The sequence below is a fragment of the Pyxicephalus adspersus genome, chromosome 12 (assembly GCF_032062135.1).
Source record: "Pyxicephalus adspersus chromosome 12, UCB_Pads_2.0, whole genome shotgun sequence".
NCBI lineage: Eukaryota > Metazoa > Chordata > Amphibia > Anura > Pyxicephalidae > Pyxicephalus > Pyxicephalus adspersus.
The window spans coordinates 30,896,220-30,918,181 of record NC_092869.1 but is presented as its reverse complement, the minus strand read 5'-3'; the positions used below and the strand labels follow the sequence as shown (position 1 = coordinate 30,918,181).

The 21,962-nt window shown below is 38.8% G+C and overlaps 1 protein-coding gene across 1 annotated transcript in view; it reads right to left on the bottom strand.

The window, feature by feature from the left end:
• Positions 1 to 21,389, bottom strand: part of DAAM1 (dishevelled associated activator of morphogenesis 1) — a 114,871-nt gene extending 93,482 nt beyond the window's left edge. Inside the window, exon 1 of the mRNA XM_072428579.1 lies at positions 21,253 to 21,389. The gene's annotated coding sequence lies outside the window, so the exon portion shown is untranslated. The remainder of the gene's footprint in view (positions 1 to 21,252) is intronic.
• Between the last annotated feature and the right edge of the window lie 573 nt (positions 21,390 to 21,962).

Below are 21,962 nucleotides of genomic sequence, written 5' to 3'. Positions count from 1 at the left end.
AAATTGGTTTTCTCTACACTTTACTGCAATTTTTCCATTAGATTACTAGAATTCTTTTAACAGTATTGGCTGAAAGTGGCGTAAGATCAGCCCTCTCCTGAGACCGTCACCATTTCTATAAACCCAAAAAATGACAACTTAAGTCCTAAAATACATTGTTCCAAAACCCATAGCAGTCAGTCATGAAACCAAATGCTCATGAAGGGAAGAATCCATCAGTGTAAAATGTGACCTCCAGCCAAAACCTTTAATATTAATTTTGGACAGAAAGGCAGAAGGGATAGAAACTGTCAGGTATGGTCAGTGTCATATGATGGACATTTCTGTGCAGGAAGTAATAACAAAATCGCAATAATGCAAACTTAGGGGAGAAAAAAAGTCACATTTGTAATAGCATGGGGAAGGTCTATAACCTTTTATTGGTAAATTAGCATTCCTGCCCCATTACCAGTACTCCCACTCTTTATTTCTTGTCTTTGTGTCTCAGACAGGAAGCAAGGTGAAGTCACCACAGTGGGATCGCAGGCAAAAATAATAAATACATTTTAAAGTACACAGAAAGGGTCAGGAACAAATGAGTTAACAATGATACATTTTTGCCTGTTTACAAGATGACACAGCTGGGTATTCCTGGCTCGCACGGGCCTGCGGCAATCATACGCTGCAGACAAGAACAGTCATGAGAAGCCTTAGCCCAGGGTAAACTAGGACGACAGAACCCAGAAAATTCTGGTAAGACTAGCTGCACCCACCAGCATGACCAGAATGCACACACACCGCTCCAGAGGCGCTACGAAATTCAACCTTTACCCTATTACCTGATGTAACAAGTATTTGGACTAACAAATACAGCTCCAATAAAAAGGCTTTATCACTTGTCAAAAGAATCCAAAATATTTGCCCACTGAGATAGCAATGGAAATATTTTGTTCTTGGAAGAAAATGACCAAAAGATAACAATGAAAGCATGGCAAGAGTCAAGTCTTAGGAAAACTACAAAAACGTTTGAGGTTCTTGGAAATCTTATAGTGGCAATATTTCAGCATAGAGAGAGATTCTTAGGTAAACACGTGCTTCTAGTACCTTTAATTTACTTTTTTGCCTGTCTTGGCCTCTTCCTGGTTTCACAAGTCAAAATGTACATAGGACTTCTCATACATGAAGATGACCTTTTACTCCAACACCCAATGATATATTAGAAGAGGAAGAACATGTGCCCATAACTAAATATACAAAACACTATGCAGATGAAATAAAAAACACATCAATACACCAGGTCAGTGCACAACAACACATGCAGTGTTCTCCCCAGCCCCTTTTAGCAGGGCGCACCGCCCGGCACTTTTCAGTAGCCAGCCGGCTGTTTTTGGGTGGTTACTAAGGAGTTGGGTCACAATACAGTGGCTAACACCTGCCTACAATTTTTTCCCACCCAGCGTAAAAGCAAAAAGATTTGGATTGAACACTGACATGCATTTTAGCACATCACAATGCACAAGGGTATATAAAGTTGTGTGCTGCATTGACAGAAGTGACAGACGTCCACAAGGGTTCGTGGTTAAACTGCATTAACGTTTGTTGCTTTAAAGCAACTTTGTTTTAACTGTCTGCCTAATGCACATCAACGCAGAAAAAAAGGATGTATACAGCAATTTCGGTAGTAAATTAGGAAAAGTCTGGGAATGAATGGCACCACATTACACTAACATGTTTTGCCCCAGCACAATAGTAGGACTGGGACCAAAAGTTGTGTGTAATTGGAAACCCATTTAAAATAAATGGGCTGCTAGCAGAAGGGACCAACATCAAAAAGACGCTCTGGAAACCCGATATTCCTGGAAGCGTCAGATACTGAATATTCTTACAGAAGCAGGATACCTCCATTACAGCAGAGATTGGAGAAGAGGGCAGCGAGATAGGTGAATATGAAAATGTATAGAAACCTTAGAAATGAAATTTTCTTCCTCTGTCCCTACAAACTCTTTACAAGTTCTTTTATTCATGTAATTGCAACAATTGGTGGCAAATACCTAGTCAGTTGCCTCTTCTTCCTGTGGCATTCTGAAAATGCCAAGCACAGAAGCACATTAATGCTAATTTGGTCAGTTTAACTTCGTGATCAGAGCTACAAGACACCATGCCGATGTATTCAAATTTGTTGCCACACACCCTGCCCAGCCATACTTAACTGACAACTGCTCCTGGCAGGTGGTTCAATGCCAAGATCCCAAATGAACATTTCTCATAGAAGCATGGTTCTTAGTGGTGGACGAGCCTGGCTAATTGAAAGCCACGCTATAACACATTATACATTAGAGGGATATGGTTCCCTTCATCAAAAAAAAAAAAAAAATAAGACTAGTTTTGCAACTAAATTGGAGATCACTGTGTTTTCAAAATCGCTCAAATGGAATGTGCATGCAGATAAGGTGTTCTGACTCTGCTTGTCTGCATAACTGTTCCAGATGAGTTACTTAAGCATTTTGGACATTGATCTGTCATGGAAGGTGCCCGTTACCATACACCAAACCTGTTTTCTGCAAACATATGCAAATAATGCCCCAAGTTGCTTGTGGTTGTTAGAGACAGTATAGCCCTTCATATGTGCCAGCGTGTTAAGGGGGCACAGCAAAAGTCTAATGTTCTCTGCAATACTTGTCTATAAATATCCTTATGGAACTCAACATGAATAGGAAATTTATATCCCTGCTGTCCTGGACATCATTCTGTTGCTTGCCCTCAGGAAATGCACATGACTAGAAAAAGAATGTTGAAATATAGTACATCAAATTAAAAAAATGTTAGAATATGAGAACATTAATTAGGACTGGGATAACAAGTTTTTCTTGTATACTTTACCTATTGTCTATGTAGGGAGGACTTTTCTTTTTTATTTTAGCAATAGTATCTATAAGAAACAACTGTAGCACAGTATGCTCTTTGCTGAAAAAGATACATTTCATAAATGTTTTCCTGCCATGGAAAGCCAGCAGTGCTAGTACAGAAAACACACTAGGACATTAAAGGCATAGGAACCATCGAATCTCTACCCATTTTAAATTATTCATGCAGAAATTTCCCTTTTGAACCACTCTGCTTTCTCCCATCTTAATTTTACTCATATGGGGCCGATTACGGAGAACTGCATCGTAAATCACAGCCCATACATCTGAAAGTATTTATAAAATGACGGTATTTAGCAATCTTATTAATGTTCTAACTGCTGGGAAGGGGTAGAAACCATACTTCACACTATAATGCCAAAATCACAATAATAATGTAGCACAATATAAATCTTTCAAATGTCCCGAATTTGTCATTAAGGGCTAGTAGGGAAAGGGAAGAGGCACTGTACCAGAAGACTGGACACTGAATAAAGCACACGGTAATGGTAATAAAGGTTGCACATAACTGCTTACTATATTACAGAACGCCATCCGACACTAAAAGGGTTCAGAATCTAACCATTGATGGTCGATTTGCTATTGGGTTGTGCCAGTATTTCCTGGCACATTGCTTTATAGAAGTTCTCCCAATGCCTGCATATTGGTTTCAATATATGTTTATTGTCACACCACAAACCCACTTTTACAACACAATGGTGCTTTGGCCTGTCGAGTGGCTGCACAAAGAGAAATAAAGTGGTCATGTTTTTTTTTTTCTTCAAAAAAAGGGCCACTGCATACTCTCTGTAGGTGACTCTATACTATACAGCTTTCTTAAATGTACTAACAAGAAGTCCATTCCCTGGCACATGTTGTGGTTCAACCTGTGGAATTTAATGCAGACACAATAATGTAATAGATGACTTGAAACCAGAGCTTAAAGTGAGGAAGTCAGAAATCCAACACACCTAGAAGTGTGGTGAATATTGAAAGAATTTTCACATCAGATAAGCATATATGAAAGTTTGTGTAAAGAACTGACCAATGCATACAGTAATGTACTCTGGGGGTTACAAATATAGTATTAAAAAAATAGAACTTTTAACCCTCTTAATGACATCATAGGCCTGACCTCTACTTAAAAAACATGCAAATCTAGAAATCACAAAATCAAACATGACAGTTAAATAGCCATTGGAACTTCCCAAGGCTCTGCTCAGGCTTGTTATACTTTCACTTATTAATAATATAATAACCACAAAGACTTCTGATGTTCACTAGTAAACTGAATGAATGCAAAGTTTAATTTACCAGTCAAAAATGGGGCATGTAGCAGCTTTTTATAGCTTTCATAGAAGAGTATACAGGATCAAGTAGTGTAGACGGCAGACAATGCAGCGGCTCTAACAAAGGGTTGGGCCCATTTTTCTTGAGCAGTGAAAGGCAACCAATGCACAAGGCAGCAACGTTCTATAGATTAAGATACCTTTTGTGCAGGATTTCCCACAAATATGAAAGCTATCACTGCTATGTTTAGCATACTCCATATTTGTCTTTGTCCATGGATGCCACAGTTGCTACAAACAATCCAAAAAAAAAAAAAAACAGGGACCTTGACAGTAGACAGTATTAACAATAAGTAGGAAAAAAGTTGGCTATCCTTCTAAAAAGCCAAGCTGCCTAGGTGTCACATTGACATTATTGTTTTTAATACTTTGAGTCAGAGACCTAAAACCAGTATACAAAAAAGGACCTCTAACTATCTTGGGTCAGAACTGTGGAACAACTAAGCAACTTTCATTACAGAAGGGAAACCAACTAATTTAATTCCGAAGAATTTATTCCTATTTGTGCTCACTAATGCAGGTCATTGAAGTATGACTTTTGGTAGATCTAACAGAGACAGTGGAACCTGCCTGTAACATATATGGTAATATTTATGGCTATAATAGGTACATGTTTCTTATGTACACAGAACAAACATAAAAAATAGACATCCAGAGGTGCTTACACATAATTTAGGCTCCCCTTGTCCCTTCAATAATTTCTATTAAAAGTGCCTTTCCATAGGAATTGATGGGGATTGAACTACTGATTGATGAAAATTGATGAAAATCTAGGCACATACAGTGGGTGCATTGCATTATTGACCCAACCCTCCTTCCCTGTGGTATCCCTGAATTTTAATGTCAAAATCCCTCTCTGCATTAGGGAGGATCGGCCACGGGTGGAAAGGAATAGAAGATGCTATGCATTACATGACCATGACCAATTTAGTTCCACTGGTATTCCACTAACCAGACTTTCTCCTCTACAATCTATTATGAATGCTGCACCCAGACTCATCCATCCTTCCCAACGTTCCTCTCCTGCTGCCTCTCTTTGTAATTCTCTTCATTGGCTTCCATTTCACCTTAGAATCAAATTCAAGTTCCTGTGCTTTGTCTTCAAATCCCTCCACAGTTATTGTCCCACTTACATTTCTGACCTGGTAAAAAAATACTCCCACAGCTGCTCTCTCTGCTCCTCCAATGACCCACAACTGACTTTCTCACTCATAACCTCATCACACGCACGGCTCCAAGACTTTCCTAAAGCTGCCCAGACTCTCTGGAATGGTCTCCCTCGTCCTATTCGGCTTGCTCCTACTTTCTGCTCATTTAAAAGAGCACCGAAAATGCATTTTTTCAAACTTGCCAACACGTCCTATTTTGTCTTTTTAACCTGTCACTACTTCCCACCACTACATTTATGCCCTCCTATTGTGTGTCAATTCCCCCACCTCCTAGATTGTAAGCTCTTCGGGGCAGGGTCCTCTCCTCCTCCTGTGTCACGGTCTGTATTCGTCTGTCATTTGCAACCCCTATTTAATGTACAGCACGGATAATATGTTGACTGAAAATCCTGTTTATTATTTATAATTTTATTAATAATAAATTTAAAAACTAAGACACTTTCTGTGACATTCTAGCAATGACAGCAGTGTTCAACCACCCAGACTTTTAAGCTGGGTGGGAGGAAATAGTGTTGTATTGTGACCTAATTCCACGGTAACCACCCTAAAAAGCCAGGTGGGTACTAAAAAGGTGGAAGTTTAAAAGCAAAAGCTTTTTTATTTACAGAAAGCAAAATATACTATATATCTTATTTTAAAAAAAGTACCTCGATTTGACAATGCCTACATTTGTCCTTCTGATAATGTCAAGTGTGAATCTTTATAACCAGTCAACATCATGTCTGGTCACTTTCCTAATGCAATCATCTAATGTAGGGGTGTTAAAAAAACATGTGCATTATGTATCTTTCAGCAGCTAAACAGTTACTCTGTTTATTTCAATTGTGCATTTAGCTGTTCAATTAGCTTTTACCATATATACAGTAATGTATTTAGGAAAAAAAGGATGAGAGAGGTTCCTGTCATTATTTAGGCCTAGAACAGGTATTCAGACTTTCCGTCTCTCCTACACAAAAAAAAAAGCTAAATATATAATTAAGCTGTCATAATAGCATGCTCTTTGCTAGACTAGATATCTGTACCTTCAGCTGCTTTGTCTGCCCTGAATTTTATGTACATACATGAATCATTTTTATTCTAGTGTAGCTGTTCTGTTGACAGTTGGATATTAAAATATATAAATGCAAACATATTAATCATGGCAGTATTGTGTGTAGAACAGCTAAAGAAGCTAAACGTGTATGAAAACTGGAAGAATATTATTGATATCATTCATCTACTGACATTGTATTTGCATTCTAACAGCTGTACAAGTTAGTAAAAAAAAAAAGAAAAGAAAGAAAAAGAAAATAAACAATTTTATCTATCTTTGTAAAATGTTTTATTATTTTAAGACTGCCCATTTACAGAGCTTAAAAACTAAAGCTTAAGGCATTTGCCTGAAGTTTGGTTTTAAAAAGACTGTCAGCAGCAAAACAAAAAAATCTGCATGTATAAAATGGAAACACCTAGAGAAGTGAAGTCAAGTGGAAATAATTTTGTGCAAATAATAACACAAACATTTTGTCCAATCTCAGGCTATTCTGACGGGAAAAGCTTGCAAGTATGTTCCAATTTCTATGTAAATTCTGAAAGCATGCCCACCCTTTCTACCTTGTGCACCTTCCTACCAGTAAGGCAGTCCATCATAGAGATGAGACAATAGAAATGTTTGGGGGGGTGAAAGAATTTCAAGACTGCCTTGCCAAACTTTCCCAGAAAACATTAAAACTGCTACATTGACTGAGAATGAATACTTGGTGTTTAAAACCCCCCCGCACTATGGTTACCATGTACACTTTATAGGTGATACCACACATTAAGAATTTTCATTTCCATCAAAGAACAACCATGATCTGCAAATTCCAACTACACTGTGTTACAGCGATCCTCCTTATGAAGAAAGAAAGGGAGGGACAGTAATAAAGGCAAAGCATGCACTTTGGAATATTAACTTTCCGCTAGATCAACTAAAGCGCTGCCAGTTATTTATCAGAAGTGCAGCCTTGACATACTTGGAAAAAAAACTATGTTAGGAACCTCAGACTTTTGATACAAGTATTTGCTCTCCAATGAACAATGTGTGTACTGCACATACTTCATCTTGTATCTCATTTTAAACATGCCAAAAGTAATTGTCCCAAAGGATGCCGGCATACAGGGATTGTTCTGAAGACAGAAGACCTCCCTCCTACAAAATCTGATCTTCTATGGCTAACTTAGAAGAAATTTGTGATATTTCCATTCAGAGCAAAGCAACAGGCAACAGTTCCTCAACCTAAAGTTATTTCTTCAGTTAAAGAACAAACGCTCTGTATAAGCTTGCAGTTATTTAAGTTCCCCATGTGCCAAAATTTAAAATGTGTGCTTGCAGATTAGTGTTGCCCAGTCATCGTGGCCAATTTGGCAAACAATTTCTATGAATCCCGCTGGACAGACACCCCAGTTAAAATGATCATGGGTGCCAAAAGAAAAATCAATTGCCCAAAATGACTTTTAATACATTACTGCTAATATTTCCCAGAGTGAAGACCACTACTTTAATGGGGAAACACTGCTTTAATGCAAAGGGATCATTGGGTGCACACCATACCAGGCGTATAACAGGTTAAAACAACAGTCATCAAAGGTATCAGTATTGTTAGTGGGTAACTATTTACAAATGTGTGGATACAAGCAAATGAGCTGTAAACAGTCACCAGTGACATGGCTACGAACTGGTAAGTGCTGCATAAGATGTTTGTGCAATATATGGTAATAACAATACTGTATTGCTTTCCCTGAAACAAACCAACATTAGGGATTTCTACCTTACATTTAACAAATACTTGGGTATATTAAAAAGCATTAGGTTTCCTAATTTCCTAATTATTATTTTTTTTATTTCATTGTTTCATTGAGCTCTAGGGGCAGCTCTAAATACTCATCAACTGCAGAAAAAAATGATCATTATTCAGTCTAGCAATAAAGCTATAAATATATATATATATATATATATATATATATATATATATAATTTTTTGTATATTATGTAAATTAGTATTTGTATTTAGTTTGTTCCAACCCTGTTATCTTCCATATTTGTTGGACCGTTTGGTCTGTATCAGTATGAATAAAAACAAAAATAGAACAATTACAAAAGGGACCCTAAAAAAACAAAAACTTTTAAAAACAGACTCAGATTTTTGGGTCATTTATTATTTTCCCCAAAGGGTGTAAGAATACATTTGTATTGCAATATTGGGTTCATGGATGTGTATAGATTATTATATTTGATTCTCCTAAGATTATTCTAACTGATCACTGCTTTACAACCCAGATATTGATAATAATAAATAAATATAATAAATACACACACATTTATATATATATTCATTTACAACCGTTTACTACTAATGTACAACAATTTTATTATCGATATTAGATTAAGTTATTAGGAGCACATTGTGTCGGCTTCTTGTAGTGAAAGTGTTAAACATTTCAGCGTCATTGGGCCTGATTTTTTAAAGCCCTCCAAAGCTGGAAAAGATACACTTTCATCAGTGAAGCTGGGTGATCCAACAAACCTGAAATGGATTTTTTCAAAGACATTTGCTATTTGATAGCAAATGTTTTCACTCAGATCCATTCCAGGTTTTCTGGATCACCCAGCTTTACTGATAAAGTGTATCCTCTCCAGCCTAGGAGAGCTTTAATAAATTAGGCCCATTGTGATTCTCAGGGAACTCCAATTAAATCCTACACTTGGATAGAGAGAGATTGTTGATGTTCAGTTGAAAATTAGACTTGATCTCTGCTGTCATCAACACAAAAGAAGAAAAAGGGACTGAGCTACAATGACAGCGAAGTATTTCCACAATCTAACCTAAATATACTTCACCAAAAGCCCTTTGCACATTAGGCCATCTATGTATATATGTTCAGTGCCTGTGCCAGTTTAATAATCCAGGTATCCCTGCCAGACACTTCCACCAGATCCTCTACCTCCATGTACTATACCAAATAAAGTATAATAGACAATATAAAATAGAATATAATACAGTCATGGCAGCTCCCTGAGCCTGGAGTTGGGCTTCAACCCTAGAGGGTGTAATGTTTAGAAATAGAATAAACCAGGAAACATGGAGCAGCACATCCTTAGATTTAAATGCATTTATATGCCAGACTGAAATGGTTTCTTCTCATGGTTCTATGTTTATGAATATGTTATAAAAGTTTTTGTCACACCAAAATCTTTCTTTTCTTTTTCTACTGAAGTGATTAGAACCCGTGTCTGCTATCTTAGGCTCCATTAGATTTTCTGCCATATGGGTGGAACAACAGTTTGACTACTTTTAAAATATGATATCTTTATTACTGTACATGCTGTCTTACTGTTACTGACATCAATGTGGAATATTCAGTTTGGCCCTTAAGGGCATTCCGATCAATTTTCTTTTACCAGAAACATAAAAAACACATGCTTACCTTTGCTGCATTACAATATATTCAATTGCTGTTTTTTTTTTTTTTTAACTACACAATGATTGGTGTCACATACACGCTTATCATACTACACAAATTACCCAGTGCACAGAATATCCCTAAATAGTAATTGTGTTTCATTTTAAGAGCCGATTTTAAACCCAGGACAAGCTTTACCTCCTGAGCTTACACAGACATTATTAACAAGCAGATCACGTTAGCAGTGCATACACATACACCTTGGGAAGCAGAGGGAAAACATAGCCAATCACTTCCCACTTAGCGCTGTTTGAGAAGATTCTATGCATTGAACCATCTCTGAGGACGGCAATGTCACCAGCAGGGGAGTAATGATGAACTTGAATGCCTTTTATAAGCAGCAGCTGTAAAAGATGCACCAACGACAGCAGACAAGAACGGAGGAAGAATGCAAAGAGGATGTAAAGAGTGATCCATAGTACCAGCTTACTGCAGAACATCTAAGCATGCAATGTGGGCTTTCTTTTGGATTTAAAGGGCCTGATTTATTAAAGCTGGAGAAGATACACTCAATGAAGCTAGGTGATCCAGCAAACGGGGAATGGATTTCTTTAAAATCATTTTCTACCAGTCTCCTGGTCTGCTTGTGTTAATGCACGTCGTGTGTTGTGTTAAGTCATTTTTATTTTTGAATTTAAATGAGTTGCCAATGTGCCAGAATGAACAAAAATATTAGCATCTGCATTTTCTTTCTGATGCAAAACATCACAATAGACATTAATGCAACATTATGCATTGCAGTGCAGGTGAGAAAGCATTAAGACTTCTCTGCTAAAGCAAATTATGGGTCTAAAAGGTCAGAAAGGGGTACTACTGGGAATGGGGGGGGGGGCTTTAGGGAATGATGGTCACCATTAGGGAATGAGTTCAGGCAAGTGTAATTTTTTGTTATAGCTGGTCTCTAATGGACTTCATCGGCCCATCTTGAATACTTCCTGTATCATAATTTTACCCTATGGCCCCAGAGATTTGAAAGTTCTGGCCCCCTTTGTGTGTTCCAGTATTTTCTGTTGCACTGTTAATAATAAATACATTTTCATAATAAACAGGGAGAGCCCCTCATACACTAGGAACTAGTATAGGGATCTGACCAATGGAGATGTGCAAAGGGTACCATTTGGTTTGATCCTTTAAACCTGTCAATATCAACAACATCAGACTGAGTCATCTACAAAAATTGTAAATAAATATTATAACTATTTCCCAGTCATGGAGAAACCTCTGATGCAATTGTGACATCCAAGACACCAATTGGTTGGCAGCTGTCAACATTGTAAATATGACATCATTTAATGTTCTAATTGAGAATACAAACAGATTACTGTTGCTGCAATCAAAGCCAATATCGTGCATTCAATTTCTGTTTCCTCAATCAACACCTAATCTTTGCCATGCACCATGCCGCACATTATCTGTATTCAACAGATCTTTTCCAGCCAATGCTCAGGAAACATTATGCTTCATAAACCAACTTGCAAACACTGTGCTCGAGTTCTGTTTCCTCTTTTAAATACAGCCTAGCCCTGAACAAACAGTTGAGGCTTCATAAGTTCTTCATTCTTGTTCCTAACGTTAGAGTTCATTTTTATTGAGGAAATGTCCACATGGCCTGTTCTATAGATCATTAGACATTCCATTGCAGACCCTTATACCAAAACTTGCTTGATCAGGCTTGATAACTGAACATGAAAATGAGGAAATCCTTGACATAACGCCCAGGTCTTCAGGGATCTCCTGCTATAATAACTATATCCACAGCTCACAGTATATTAGTATGGTGGGCGATAGGAAGAATGTCTCTTACATTGCTGGCCACTGGGGAGAATGTCGCCGTTACAATTAGCCATAAAGAACATTGGTGTCTCAAAATGACCTGAAAGGAACAAACTGACCATTGCTGAATGAACTCCTAGCTACCTCTGCAGAAACCTAGGGGTTCCACCAAACCCTGGTTGAGAATGAGCCTTTGAGCAGAACACAACTGCAGGATTTCTGTTATCAGAATAAAAGACCCAAAAGAAGCCAGGGAGAAAATGTCAGCTGTCACGGGAGCTCAGGCCTTACATTGCAAAAGCGGGCAGACTGCTGGGTATGTGCCAATGTGTCCAAGTAAGCTGTGAAGACTTTATATGGAGAGTTTAGGAGAACTGAAGACGACAGTTTCCCTGTGACCCTGTTGACTTGAGGAAGTATGAAATCTAAAACAAACAATCTGTAAAGAAAGTAGGTGAATTTTCTTGCTTGGTAGGTGGTAAGTCAAACCCTCAACAGATACAGGCTTGGCAGCTTTAGGATACTTCAAGGTGTGTCTGAGAGCATGTCACACAATGCGGTTCCCCCTCCAACCACATTACTACCATGTTCTTTATTGAAGTAGCAACCAGGTGGAGAAATCACAACATTGTACAGGGAACCCACAAACACACCCAGAAGGGCTTCAGTGGTCTGTGTACATGTTTGAGAGATTGTCTTTCACTTCTTGTACACTCATTGGACAGTACAGGAGGCTAAATACCACCCATGAGGATCAAATTAACAGCACTTTTTCCGGTAGGGAGGGTAGTTAAATCTCCCCAATGAAACACAGGATCCAAAATAGTAGCTGTCCTAATAAAAAAAATGGCTTGTAAACACCAACAGGTTTGAAGAATATAAAATCAAATATGTTAATAAACACATAAAATTATACAAAACTATTTACTAAAATTACATATTTACAAAACTGCTAGAAAATGTCACCTCTATCAAAGAACAAACAAATTCCTTACTTTTCTTGCTATGCAAAATGTAATCAGGTAAATTCTGATGAGTTTAATCGTCTGGTCCCTTGCTGTGCTCTATGGTTCATCCCAAGCATTCCCACATCACTATAGGATAAGGTAGAGATGTGGGGGAACCATTGAGTGCACCCAAAGACTAAAAATTTAACATACCCAAAAGTTTCAAAATCCTCACTTTTTGCAATAAACTGAATATAATTGGGAAAAATCATCTGAAGACTACTCAGAGAGTTTAATTTCCTGGTCCTCTGCTGCACTTTATGGTTTATCCCCAAGACTCCCACCTTACCATAAAATATTATGTTATATAGGGTGAAGTATCACAGAGTGCAGCCGGGGACCAGAAGTGTAACATTTCCAAAAGTTTCAAAATCCTTACATTTCCCAATACACTAAATATAATTGGGAAAAAATGTTCACCTAAAAAATCTTCATACAGTCTATTCTCCTGTTTCCCCATTGCATTCTATAGTTCATCCTAAGGACTCCCACTTCACTACATGGTGAAGTATTGATTTAGGTGGAATCTGGGGGATCCATTGAGTGCAGCCTGGGACCAGGAATCTAACATCCTCACCTTTCTAGATACACAAAATATAAATCCGTAAGAGTCTTATCTTGTGTCCCCCGCTGCGCTCAATAGTTCATCCCACAACTGCATAGGATATAGTAGGGAAGTATTTTGGAGGGAACCATTGAGTGCAAAAGGGGGCTGGAAATCTAACATTATTATTACTAATATTAAACAGTATTTATATAGCGCCAACATATTACACAGCACTGTACATTAAATAGAGACATAGCCAGGTGGAAATTTCTCCTTATAACATAACAGACATTGGGAAAGAAGAGTGTTTCATTCTGCAAAAGCCACTTTTAGTAGAAATTACAAACAAAAAAAAAACCTTCAGTAAGGTAAATGCAGGAGCTGCAAGGTACATTCATAACATTATATTTCCCTTACATTCCCCTAAGCTCCCAAACCGAGAATCAGTGTTTATGCAACTAGCGACTAATTGTGTCCATGAATTACCTGGCAGGTAAGGCCCTAATTACTGTAACTTTCCAAGGTGAAATGGGCACAGACTACAGCTGACTACACAGCACTCCCAGGGCGTGTTGAAGAGACAGAACACATGTAATCACACTTCCTCCTCTCTGCAGAATACCTGCCGTGTACAACCAGAGAGAAGTCAGCCAAGCCCTGCCCCATATCTGCCTCCAGCACCACCTGACCCCCAGTCCTCTGAAGAGGATAGCAACGCTCCAGTGGCAAGGGGTGTTACCATGGCAACAGCAACCTTCCACCTCCGGGAGACTGACAGGCAGCCATCCGGATTCCTCTTTCACCATCCCTGGAGCTGGGTCAGAATGCAAACTCAGCTTCTGTCAGCACCGATATTGTTAGCAAGAACAGCAAGATAATATTTTCTTTATTTGCTGTTGTCATTCGGTTTCTCGAATTGATCAACTAAACGAGGCCTTTTGATACAGTAGGCCGAAATATGGTGCCTAAACTGTGGCACCTCTGGGCAGTCTATGAGTTTTCCCCGGAATTATTTTTTAAGCCCCCCTAGTGTTTTAGTTCTGTCCTTATTTCCATGTAAAAAGAATTTCATTTTTCTTGCATGAAAATGTATTTTACATCGTAGGGTATAATTCTTAGGCATAACTCACCGAAATATGTCAAATATTTAATACATTTAGTAATAAACTTTATATTAAAAAAACTAAAAAATCTGTTAAAAAAATGTTAAACATGTAATATAACTGTACAGAAGCATAAATAATATAATTAAGGTATTTTTTTTTTTTTACGTTTAAAGCAACCCGAGTGTGACTTGACTGGGGATTTCCACTTTTTGCTGGCAAAATCCACCCCGAGTCACACTCAGGAATACCACTGGGGGGGGGTTAAAGAAAAACCTAAAATGCAGGAAATGAAATATTTTAAAGCGTACCTAAACTCAGAATTTTTACTTTACATAAACGGGTGGATAAACCTTTTATTTAAAGTAAAAAATTTTTGTTTGTGTGGTTTTTTTTAGTGCCACCTTAACCTTAAAATAAAAAAAGGGTGCAGAACAGCCTAGGAAGGAATTGAATAGATACCTACATCATGCATCCAAGGAGGCTCTTTGCTGCTTCTTTTGCGCATGCCCGAGCATCTCAGGCATGCGCAGAAAGATTCCTTTCATCAACAGAAAAAAAGTTTGTTGACCTCACACATGCGCAGTGATATCGGCAAATTTTTTCTCAATCTTTTATCACAATCTAGGACACCTGATGTCACGCCTGCGCAGTGCGAGATTGGGTGACATAGGAGATGCTCATCTCTACCCAGTGCTCCCTCTGCGCAGGGCCCAAGACAGATATCAGGATGACTTGCGACCCAACCATGTGTCCATTAACACAATTGATGCTGCAACCTTAAACATGTGTGCCTTTGTTAATCTCCATGACATGGTGGATGATGGGATTAGTTTGCTTTTGCTTCTAATTCATGTCATAGGAAGTGACAAGGACACTGCAGCTCTGGGGAAAAAAAAAAAAAAACCAATCCACCACACCCAAGGACGGGTATACTGGAATATACAACTTTTGTGTGCGTGTGTGGGGAAGGTAAAGGCACTTCAAGGTGTTTTGCCATTAGAGGTCTGTACTAAACAAAAAGGTAGTATGCAATCTTCATTTTTCCCTAATTTTTGAGACTGGCAATTTTCCGTGTTTATCTCTCAACTACAACAATCTGTCATCTCTTGTTCACATTGTTGGATCGTCAATCAATAGCTTTTGCTACTGGGAACACTGCACTATACTAAGGGCCACAATCTACAAAAGAATTTTCTGTGCAACCCACCAATTGTATCCAATATATATCTTGGGGGGAGGGGGGGGGGGTTGCAGCTTCTATTCACATGATAAAATAAAATGCAATACCCTTTGACAGTAAGGGCCAAATCACACTTTTGCCCTGTAGGGTAATGCATGATAGACTGGCATATGACCTTATCGTACTTTAATTGTGAATAAACCCCAAGACGCAAATGCATTGCACTTGTAATGCACATGACCAGAAGAACATAACACAATACGGAATGACATAATGCACTGCATTAGAAAATAGCTGCATGTAACCAGGTTTTCTTTGTCCATTTTGGCTGTTGGTATCCCATATTTCACAGGCAAGCTAAAATATTTTTTATTTTTGGATTTAAATATGCATTGCAGCTTACCATTACCCTAAATGTAGCGGCTGGATTAGTCAATTTTTTAAATTCTTCACTGAGCTATAATTGTAACACAGACGGGACTTCAAACATATCTTCCTTGGTTCATTTCCATTATGGTTGGAATTGATAAGGTGCGTACACACTTCCAATTTTTATCGTTCCAATCGAACGACGAACGATCGATTGGGCAAAAAATCGTTCGTAAAAAAGTAACCAACGACAAAAAAAAAAAAAAAAAAAAAAAACACTTGCCACCACAAAAAAGGAAGGACTACTACTATGACTTAATGCTACATGGGTTAAGTCATGTATGTTACCGAAACACACCAGAATGGCAAGGTGTGAATGGATTCTTAAGTTTCAATTTGTATTGGAGCAGTGTGCACAGCAAACGTTGGCAATATCTTTCAGCAAGCTTTGTTAAGCCATTCAGCTCCATTTTGGGGAGGTTAAACACAAATCTGATTGGAAGTGCTGACTGACACTTTAAACAAGCTGCTAGCAGGCTTCAGTACTACTTAATGCTTGGTGAAAGCCCAAAGGCACAGTGGGGGAGGAGAAAACACCCAGTTTGGTATACTTACACTCTATTTACACCCACCTCAGGTCAGGTATGTGTACATTACCAAGCATATGGAGTGGGAAACGGAATTCAATGTAAGGGTATTGGTCAGGTTGAAGTGTCCGGAACTTCCAGTACTTTCATTGTGCCCCCAATAGTTACCATACCCCACAGTGGCAGCAACATAAATATCCTTTATAATCCCTGTTGCAACGTGATGTAGCAGTTCCTTGAAAACATTCATTTCTTGAACAGTTTCTAGCAACATAAAACCTGTTTGAAGAAACAAGGCAGTTTTCCCAAAACATAGCAACTCAAGAAAGTATGGATCTATTTGACAAGAGCGACCAGCTGGCATTACTAAGAACCAACCTGGTGCAATAAACATGGCTGTATTTTTTTCACAGCTCGATTGTTAACCTGGGCATTTATAGACTTGGCTCAAAGTTTCTAAACATTCAAAAGAACTGCAATACACAGCCATGCACCACTACACGCAAACACTTGAATGCACACTTTGCCAATTAGTGAAATGCTTTTAAAAAGGACTGCATGGGGTTAAGCTGAAAAATTCCAAGCCTGTGTAATTGTAGAAAGTAGGGTGGTTGCATGAGATAATGATCATAGCTCCAGGCTAGGGAAGGGTTTAAGTAAAAAGAAGTTTATCACTTTGAAAACCTGATTATCTTGTCTATGCCAGCAAGGAGCATGCATAAAGAAAGGCGCAATAGAAGCACAGTAATCAGTTGTGTATCAGATTGAACAATGTAAACTGGGCAGTAACAACAAAAAGCCTAATTTACATTTAACTAGTTACAAAGCATTTAAAGAGCAAAGCATGTGATATGTCTGTATTACTGTATTAATTGAGATATGTAATAATATGATAGCACATGATTGCCAGCATTTCACAACACAAGATAACACAGACATGAGGCAATGGTTGCCCAATCAGTCCAATGATAGTCTGATCAGGAAAATTAATTCCTTTTATATGAATTATGCAAAAACAAAACAAAAAAAAAAATCCATGATGAGTCTACACAAATGATCATTATCTTTCCTACAAGACATAGAAGATAAGGGTGGCTACACAGTACATAAGCCAGCATGCTTAACTTAAGCCACATACACAAGTGCAATAATAGTTGTTGGAAAGGGTCTTTCATGATCCTTTCTAACGACAAACTACTGCACGATGCAGCACTGTTCTGCTCTATGCAGATGGGAGGGGGAGAGCAACGGAGCTGCACCCCGCTTTCTCCCTTCCCTTGCATTAGGATTGATAAGTTGTTCATCATCCATGGATCCGCCAGGACGGTCGTTTGAACGATGGACGACTGGCGCTGTACACACGCCAGATTTGCGCCCGATATCGTCCCTGACCTGATTATCGTACGAGAACCGTTGGACGTGTGTATGTAGCTTTAATACTTTTATACAACAACTGTGCAGTGGTAATGTCCTCTGATAATGGCTTGTGTACTAATGTAATAGGCTAACCTGACCATGACAATGGTTTGTGTGCTCATTGAATAGGCTAACCTGACCATCCCACCTATATCGCCAAAACTTTGTTGACACAAATTTAAATTATTGTGTTTAGATGTTTCCAGTGAAGGGTATTGCCATCAATTACCTGTTTACAGACATGCATCTATTTACCAGAAAAGCTGTCATTTACCAATTAACCAATGGTGGCATTTCCTAAATGCTTACATGGTGGCATCTCTCAATGTCTACACTATTAACCAGAAGGAAACTTTGGTTGGTGATTGTTGGAGAACACCCTCAAACTGAAATAAAATATATATCAGAAGAACAAGAATTCCCAATTAAAGTTTTTTCAATATATTGATAAAGAATTCCATAATTTTGATAAAGTATCAGATTCAATGTGGAGGAACCCAAGTGGCCTGCACAAAGCCCTGACCTCAATCCTACTAAACACCTTCGGACTGAATTGGAGGGATGACTGTGAGCTTCTAACCCAATATCAGTACCTGACCTCACAAATATGAATTTGATATAATCAGCAGAAATTCCACAATCACAAAATGGGTGTGGATTTAGCAACAATGAAGACGGAACTTGCACTAAAATGAAAGGAGTACACACATGGCTGGCCAGTGGCCTGCTCAACAGATTCTGAAACCCAAACTGCCATAGTGCATCTCAAAGGAGATAATGTGATCATAGGGCAATATAACCAGCACCTTCCTTTTGCTTGGTGTCTTCCAGTGAAAGGCTTCCTCTGGACCAACTATGTCCATAGGGTTTTATATCTAGGATATGTTTATTACCCTGGTGGTTGAACTTGATGGACTTATGTCCTGATGGAAGCTGTCACCAACAGGGACACGGGAAGACTGACACTATACCTCCAAGTGCCCAGGACCCTCCGGGAACTGCCACACACACACACGGGAAACCAAACACCTGGGCAGGGGAAAAGCCCACAATTTCCTCCAAGGGACCACTGGCAAAATCATGCTAAATCCTTAGTTAATAAAACAAAGTTTTAACAGCAGAGAGTGCCGGGCAGCCATACAATTCGATCATGCATTTTAGCACAAAGTCCGCTTTAAAGACACTAACACCCAGTCTAATAAATTTAGTGAAAAAATGAATGCAGCCTTTTGCAATCCTCCTACATACCCCCTTTTGATTACATAATGATGTGCAATATGCCGATCCATTACAAACAAAAATTAATATATTGGCCCAACCTGAAAAAAAAAGGTCAAACTGGGCAACTTGGGGAAAGTTTGGTGAAAAAGCTCATGTCAGTGAAAAAAGTTGTCTATCAAAGACTTTTTTCATATAGAAAACAATATACAGAATTGTTCAACTGTACACGAGCTGCACTGAAATCACAGTAAATGTGATGGCAAACAACCTGAACGAGAAAAAAGCTAGGATAAGGGAACACCAGTAATACTGAACAATATATATTATCAACTAAAGTGGTCAAAATGTAATTTATTTGAGTTATTAGTAAACCAAATTTTGTAAATATTGACAATAGTGTATTTGTGTTCATAAAACTAAATATTGATTATTAACATAAAAGTACCATTCTGTTAGAAAGCAGCACATCTGGTTAATAGTCCAGTCCTAGGTACTGGGTAGAAAGCAGTGTTCTCCCCTTTGATCCCGGCCCACCACTTTTCAGTAACCACCCTGCTGTATTTGGGCAATTACTGAAAAGTTGGGTCACAATACGCAGGCACTAGACAGTTGGGGCATACGAAGACAATGGAAAAATTAGATATACTAAGAGTGAGCATTAAAAAGTTGATACAAAGTAAAAAGGGCTGGTAGAAAGCTGACAGAATTATAGGAGTTACTGGATTTTTTAGGAACACTAAATTTGTCATACGTTGCTCTGCACACTTTTTGATCACCCACCTACAGCTTCTTCCCACCACTTAAAAAAAAATCTGAGAACACTGGAAACCAAGAAACAACAGATTGTTTGTGATTAACTCACAGTGGAGATTTTATACAGTAACTGACACCACGCTGCCTAATAATATGTTGAGACAAACATCTGTCCTAATGGCATTTATTGAAATAATGTACCTGTTCTGACATACTTAAGGGCCACAGCCTGTCCTAGGACTACACTTCCATACATTATTTTGCTGTTCTGTATAGAAAGCAGATGATCAGAGATCCACTTGTGTTCCATCGCAGTTGTAAAAAAGCTCAAAGCAACACGCATGGATCCCAACACATCCAAAAAACGCAAAGCAGGTCAATATTATTATTATTATCAAACATGATTTACATAACACCAACATATTAAGCAGCACTGTCAATCAAGCTCATTCACACTACAAACTAATTCAAACCCTATACCCCTACAACAAACACAACAGAAATAATGTACATAGCCCTAGAAAAGCTGCAAACACAATATTAATTTCTCCATATTCATTTATTTCACAATATTTTAGGACATGTACCCCAGCAAACTAATTATCCCCAATACAAAGATAATTTTGCTCAGCACTATTTCATTTAGACTGATCAGATTTCAAGAAGGTGGCTGTAACCTGGGCACAGATCCCTGGCACCTGCAAAATATAAGAGCTCCCTATAGCCATTGGAAAGTGGGGAATTGGAAAGCAGATCTAAAATATTGTTTCCTGCATCCTGATAAATCTCTGCTTGGGATTGCAACATTTCATGCACAGTCCTATTAGATCAGAGGTAGTGGGCACATGAGCGGTTATGGGCAAACTGGCATTGTACAACTGCTGGTATGGTTTGTTGGGAACAGTGACAGCCTACACCAGAAGAAATCACAATACCATGCTATAACAATTATGTGGGAGCAGAATGCATGCAAATAGGAATGAACAGAAGGTAGCAGCAGACCTAGCGGTCTATATATTAAAGTTCCCCAAGGCTGGAGAGAATACAATTTCAGCAGTGAACCTGGGTAATCCAGCAAACCTGCAATGGATTTCCTAAAAGTCATTCAAAATTTGTTAACAAATGTTTTGATTTATGGACCAGATTCATTCCAGGTTTGCTGGATCACCCAGCTTCACTGATGAAAATGTATCCCCTCCAGCCTTGGAGAGCTTTAATAAATCAGGCCAATGTGTCTATGGGCTGCAGATTAAGGAGAGGGAATGCAGCCACCCCTGCACCATGCATTGCACCCCTTCACTGAATATGAGGAATAACCCCATGGAGCTGTCACGCCCATAACCTGGTTCAGTGTCTCCCCAGCGTGCACATTAATGTCTGCCTGCCATTCATATTACAGGGAGTGTCTTACCTGATTATCCCCATGCCTGACCATTCATAAAGCCCGCATGTGATCTGCATACAATGAGATCTATTTGAACTCTCTCCTTCCCATCCGCTGCGTGTTGCAGGCTGCAGGTGACATCATCCCCCTCCGGTGTGATAGGACACAATCGGAGCTGTGCGCAGGGGCAGCTGATAAGGCGCAAGGGCTTTGGGGAAATGTAGTCCTGCGCCTAGCCATACAAGCCGTGTGATATAGAACGAGTGAACTACAACCCCCACACTGCAAGCGGCGCTGTCTGCTGTGTGTGGAGCTTATCTACGGGCTGAGAATGGAGCTCGACAATAGGGGGAGGAAGACGCAGAAGCATCTAAGCTTAGCGCACGAGACTGACACCTAGCGGTCACTTGTTGTATTGCAATGTAAATCAAACAATAGGCTGGAATAAATCAGCGCAGATGATTGTGTTTTATATATATATATTGTTATACATATATATTTACATGTATATTGTTGTTATTATTATTATGTACGTCCACCGTAGAATGATGGATCTGTCATTGCTGCAGGGCGGTTACAAATGGGTAACTTTGGGCCATATTCAGTAAGTATGCTGTACTGATTATAGTAGATGCTCACCACCCACCAGCATGTATTGTACTTGGGGAAGTAGCTAATGGAGTGTCTCTGTCACCTTTTCATAAAACGTTTTCTAAGTACCCCTGGAAGTGGTTCAA